Consider the following 6,671-nt stretch of genomic DNA (forward strand, 5'->3'; position numbering starts at 1 on the left):
TTAATGCATTCATGGTCTCTACATAAGCAATATTTTATGATGAAGACAGAAAGAAAAAGAGAAATTGGTACTCAAATTTATAAGTGAATGCTAAAGCTAGACAGGACCATATCAGCACTGAGGTCCTGAATCTCAGACCTGAAGCTAAAAAGCTGAACCTAACTAAGCATTGTAAGCCAGGTTCCATGAAGAAGATTATGGTGGTTTTTAATGGATAGTTAGCTCTTCCTCAAAACAGAAAAAGTAAATCTTTTTGGAAGAAAGTGTACCTAATTTTCACTCCCATGTTCCCTAAGAGTGAGATCATTCACATTTGAGTGAAAAGCAAAGATCGCATAGAGAAAAAAGCCTAATGAGAAAGCATTTGCTGAAACAACCAACAAGAGGGCATTCCAATGAACTCTTACTGTTGGCAGAGATCCCCATCCATCCTCAGTGGTGTCTGGTTTCCCTGATGTCGTCAGAGAGATTCCTATTCCATCTTGCGGCAGAATGAGCGTATCTGAGCTAAGAAATGAAGAATCTGGGTCATTTTCTTCTGTTGGATAGGGAAACATAGATAAATTGCCATTTGTTCCTCAACTCCTGGGGTTCCAAACAAGTATGTCTTCTTAAAAACTTTGAGAGTTCTCTTTTGGTTGCTTTCTGTGTTATTCTGGGGTTTACAATTGTGTTTAAGAAGAGAAGGGCAGGAAGAAAGAGGATTATGACATTTTGACTGGAAGTTAACAAGCCAGTTTTGAAAATGTACCTAATAATTAGTCTATTCTTGAAAATTTCCAGAGACAGAAGGCTGGGAGAACATTCTGGAAGTTAGAGAGAGCATCTTAACTTGTAATCACTTCCAGGGTATGTTTTGCCCAATCATAAATTTCCCATTCACCAAACTTTTTTTTTCCCTCTCTGTGAAAAAAAAAATGAGGCTAACAAATTTGTCCTGTTATTTTTTTTCATTATAAAATCACATTGAGATTTTTTTTCATCTTTGTAAAAAAGTTAATTTCATATTCTTTCTACAAATAGTGTATCCTGGGCTTTCTGTGAGACAACTTTGGCCAAAACTTGTGTCCATTTACTTTCATATAGTCCTATGAAATGTCTGCCCCCCTCCAAAAAAGGAAAGAAATGTCTGCCCAAACCAGTGACTCTGCCTCAAATGAAATAAAGGAGCTATGAATTGATCTCATTATTGCATCATTTCAGCTATAAAAAGATCTGTATGGAAGTCAAATTTACCCTATTTTCATCCTATGGGAATCTCAAAAAAAAGAGATTGATATAAAATTTGATCCAAAACCCATGACAGAGAGTGCAAAGCAGAAATAAAGGTAAATGTGTTCTAGAGGGATCATTTTACAAGCCAGTCAATGGACTTTTCATTTAGAAAAAAAAAAAATATCTTCAAAACATGAGCACACAATGAAAAATTTCAAAACACAAACAGAAATAACTCTTTAGGAAATGATATAATTATCTGAAAGGGACAATATGTTAAGTATACTTAAATTTGCTAAAATAAAATTTTTAAATATTATAAATTATAAGCAAAGCATAAGCCCTATTAAAAATACAAGACTTGATAAATGCCACTTTTTTCTTTCATGTGGAAATATTAATAAAGATCATGTAAAAAATATAATTTTATATAAGGGTAGAGTTTATGCTAATTGTATTTTATGATCTTATCATTGACATCTTCTCTGCCTTAGTAATTATGAGCAAATGCAATAAATAAATAATTTCCCAAATATGACCTCTCTATTCTCTCTATATAGAGGCAACTTCTTAGAAATTAAGATAAATTTGCTACCATCGTACAGTTTTACTTGAAAGGAAACATAAACACTCACCCACAATACCACACAATACAGGAAACCAATGAAAGTAATGGTTTTTCTCTCCCCCGCCCCCTTCTGTCTCATACTGGTTTATTTTGCAAAATAACAAGACAAGGTAAGAATCTGTATAAGGTTTACTAAGAGAGTGAGAAATAGTACTTCAATTATTCATTAAATCTTCCCCTTTAGTTCAACCATAATTTTTTAGAAATTAGGATAAAAGACTGGATTATAGCCCTTAAATGGCATAGTGGGATTCAAAAGCCATGCCTTTATTATGTTTTTCTTCTTAGTTTATGGGATCAATTTTCCACATGGTATTTGCAGTTCTTACAGGAAAGTTTGTATTTTGGCTTTCTCTCTTGTAAAACACATGTTCTTGAGTTCTTGGAATCTGATTGAACATCCTCTGTCTCAGAGGATGCCCAGAAGGCCGTTTTTATGTTATCTCTGGGGGTTATACACGCACAGCCTCCAGCCAGAGACTGGGCTTTAATTATTTTAACTTAAGAGAGCTTTTCAGTTGTGGGTGGGCACAGACATAATTTTCCCTTTGTTTTTTTTTTTTTCCTCATATAGATTGTTTTTGAGCCAAAATAACAAAAAAAGTAAGAGTAATACTTCCCACCCATGCTTTCATCATGCTGTTAAGATTTCTGCATCGCGAAAAGAAAAAGTAAAGTAGTTTGGATTAAACAACAATAGCATTGAAAATAGAAGCAAATTCATATTCAGGTTCAAGAAATAACAAAAATAAAACCCCAAACCCCCCAGGCTTTATTTCTGCATTTTCTAGTCTTAGCCAAAGAATAAAAAGAGAAAACTCCGAAAGCAAAGCTCTTGTGTGGGTATATGTATCCAACGTTGCTGTCATGCTAATGTTCAGAATCTCATGAGAAATCTTGGTTTCCATAGTGAGTGCAATTGTATGTCTGACACACTGCACTAATATAAGATGGTATGAACGTTGACAGACTATATAGAAAGCAAAAAGGCACTGAAGCCAACATAAGAGTATCTGCTAAATCATAATCTGGAATTTCCTTTGTTATGGTCTGGCAAATTTCCCATTATCAAACTAGAGTAAGAATAGTAGTACTACTGGGGATTATCCAGTATTAACTTGTCCAAATTTTTTTCTTGCTCCTTAAGCTTCCAATACCGTTTGCCTCTTTAAGTATCTGACCCTGTCCACGCTAATGAATAATCAAGAGCATTCAAGATTAAGACCTTTATTTTTTCCTTTAAATTAAAACTTTATATGGCCATTTGTCCATTTTTAATAAAAATATACTGCATATGTATCATAATTTACCCTTTACAAAGTAGAATTTCTCAAGCATGCTTCAGAGCAGTTGTGAAAGTTAGATGGGAAAGAAACTATTCTGCTTGTTTGATGAAAAAGGAAACAGAGGTGCAGAGTAGTAAATGGCTTGGCTAAGTAACTAGTCTTAGTGATCAAACTACGGATTTCTGCCTACCAGCTTACGCAATCTGGAGTCACAATTTTGAGTCAAAATCCTGTCCCTGTCACATCTTCCTGGGCAAGGAACCCCTGAGGTCCTTAACTGTAAATTTTTAATACAAACTTCCTGTGTTTAGATTTTTGTGAGATAAAAGATTTATGATATGCAAAGCATTTAGGACAGCACTTTTATAGTACATTCTAACTACTGTTATTATTTCTTAAGAAATAATGATTTTTTTTCACTTGTGTGAAACCTTAGTACTCTTACTTGTAACTTAGATTCCTTCCCCCATGCAAGCAATTTACCCACGCCCTACCTTGAATCTTTTTGTTTCTTTCTACCAACATGATCAGGACTCTCATTATATGAGAAAGCAGTCATTGTTAATCCCTCAAGCATCATCTTTTTCTCCCTCACTTTTACTCCCCCGCCTTTTTTTTTCAAAAGACACATACCATATGACTTTCTAGCTGGAAACGACCTATTAGTTCCATCACTCTTGTTTTTACAGGTTAGGTACATAAAGCACAGAGCATTGAGCGCTTTGTGCAAGGAGAAACAAGGCACCAACCTAGAGAAGCAGACCAAAGCCCTGAAACCTGGTCAGGTCCCTTGAAGAGACCAGTGGTCTTTCACACACCCATACTTTTCCTGCTCCCACTTGTATGCTGCAACTTAGTCACCAGTTTCCTGACTTTGGGATTTTGTTCCATAACTAAAAATTAAGACTTTGACTCACTCTTTTCAGCATGTAACACTCTCGATTTTCTTTTGCATATTTGCCTTCGAATGTAATGCACAATATTGAGTTTCCTGCTTTATTCCTCCTTTTAAAATGCATTCCTTTAAGGTTTCAGGTCTCACATTTGGGTCTTTAATCCATTCTGAGTTTATTTAGTGTATAGTGTAAGAGAGTGGTCTGGTGTCATTCTTTTCTATGTGACTGTCTAGTTTTCCCAACACTACTTGAGGAGATGTTTTTTTTCCAATTGCATATGTTTGCCCTCTTTGTCTAAGTTTAGTTGATCATATAATTGTGGGTTTATTTGTGAGTTTTCCATTCTGTTCCATTAATCTATGTGTCTATTTTTGTGACAGTACCATACCGTTTTGATTGCTATAGCTTTGTAATATAACTTGAAGTCTGGACTTGGACACCTCCAGTTTTTTCTTTCCAAGATTACTTTGACTATCCAGAGTCTTTTACGGTTTCATACAAATTTTAGGATGCTTGCTCTAGTTCTTACCGGAGCTAAGAGAAAAGCAAAGATTATCTATTAGAGCTTTCAGAGAGAACATGACTCTGGTGACACCTTGATATTGAACTTTAAGACTCCAGATTATGAAAGAATATACTTCTATCGCTTTGGGCCATCTAGCTTGCGGTACTTTGCTATGGCAGTTCTAGGAAACTAAAAGCAGTGAACAGTTAAATACAGTATTTAAAACTAATAGGATGGCCATATTTCTCATATTTGCAGAAATATTTACAGATTACTAGGAAATGGTTGATATAGATTATATCTCATCCCCCAAAATTGCAATATAATTTAAAATAATTAACACTAAATGTTCAAGTTAATGCATCTAAAATAAAATATAAAATAATAATAATATATGAATTTATATATTCATATGTGAATATATGAATGAGTATATGCATTCTCATTCAGGAAATAAGTATACATGTATTCATTTAAAAGCATGTTATATATATGCCTATTTGTTATCAACTTTGCTCAAATTGAAATTAAATTTAAAATTTTGCATTTATGACTAACAACATATTAGAAGGAATAAATCCTGTGACTTATCCCCTCTAACTTGGCAAAAGAACTACTTACAGAAGATTTTTTTAAATGTCAAGACAGGAAACATCATTTTATGTTCATTTTTATGTCTTCTGTGGTTCTTATTTAAAGTAATCATCAAATCTTTCTCCTGTTCAAAAAATTGCATTTTCCCAGAAATGCACTGGTTTCTTATAATCATATATAACAATCTTGTATAACATTGAGTCATTACCCCCAGGACAATCATATTCCAGTAAAAATAAAATATGAGGACATTAGAGACAGCCTTCATTTCAAGAAGTTGATCCCATAAGTCGCTTAATATTGGAATAAACATACCAATATACATAATAATTTTAAGATTGCACAGATATTTCACCTCAATTTTTGTGATTTTTCAAAGCACATTATTTAGTATCTTTTATTATTGTTGAAGTTGAAATAATGTTTACTAACATAAATAATTATTAAATTGTATCAAGAAACTTCCTGGGTTTCTTTTTATTTTATCATTCAGTGATACTGGAAAAATTATCAAACAATTAGAGAAGCACAGAATTGTAAAGAATATTAAATAGTAAAATTTTATATGGATGATTTTTCCAACAAACAGTTCATCATATAAATATTTATGTACTCTTAGAATCTAAATAAAACCATAAGAGCATGTAAGAAGTGCATCCTAATGTTCTAAAAATGATCATTGGCTACTGTTAAAGCCTTGGAAAGAAATTTGTAAGAATTCCAACTATTTGGAAAATCTGGCTGTCATCTAGAAAAATTCTGCATCAGGCACAATAGGCTAGTTTATGTTGTAGTAACAATTAAACCATGAAATCTGATTGACAACATGAAACAAAATTAATTCTTGCCTATATCACAGACATGTTAGATGGATCTTCTTGAGACTCTTCCAGGTAGTAGCTTACATTTTGTAATGTTTCTATTTTTGAAAGATAACTCTTGAAGATCACCTTGCAAAGGGAAAGTGGAGTTTTTACAGCCACACTTGGGAAAAAGCATCAGCCTACATGTAGTCACATGGCCCTAATCTCACTGAAAATTACCCTGAGCATATAATCTTCCTGCGTACCTAGAAAGTAGAACTGGGAAGCACATGGCAATGTGTCTGCCATGATCTCAAACTTCCAACTTACACATTTGAGGAGCCATTGATAATCACATTGCTTTTTAACTTCAATAAGGCAAATATCTTTTGTATAAAGTGAGAGAGAGAGAGCGAGAGAGCGATAAATTCCTCTTAGGTTTTCTCCAACCCCAGATTCCCATACTCAATGACAATAAGTACTTAGACACTGATATATTTCTTCCTACTCATGCTTCCTATCAAATTTATAGTTGTATATATATTCAGTAAATAATTAAGGGAATCTCATATGTCATAAGATGAAATAAAAGATACTTCAGAAAGAATCTTCCTTTAGACTTAACAATTTAGTATAATATAAATGTTTTTTATGATGTAAGCCACAAAGATTTAAGTGACAAAGTGTAGACATAAAAACATTGGAACAGGGATCCCTGGGTGGCCAGCGGTTTGGCGCCTGCCT

General features: G+C 33.6%; 1 pseudogene; it reads left to right on the forward strand.

The window, feature by feature from the left end:
• Window positions 1-3,923, forward strand: part of LOC119877254 — an 89,833-nt pseudogene extending 85,910 nt beyond the window's left edge.
• The last annotated feature ends 2,748 nt before the right edge of the window (window positions 3,924-6,671 follow it).

This window comes from Canis lupus, chromosome 18 (genome assembly GCF_011100685.1).
Source record: "Canis lupus familiaris isolate Mischka breed German Shepherd chromosome 18, alternate assembly UU_Cfam_GSD_1.0, whole genome shotgun sequence".
In the NCBI taxonomy this organism is placed as follows: Eukaryota; Metazoa; Chordata; class Mammalia; order Carnivora; family Canidae; genus Canis; species Canis lupus.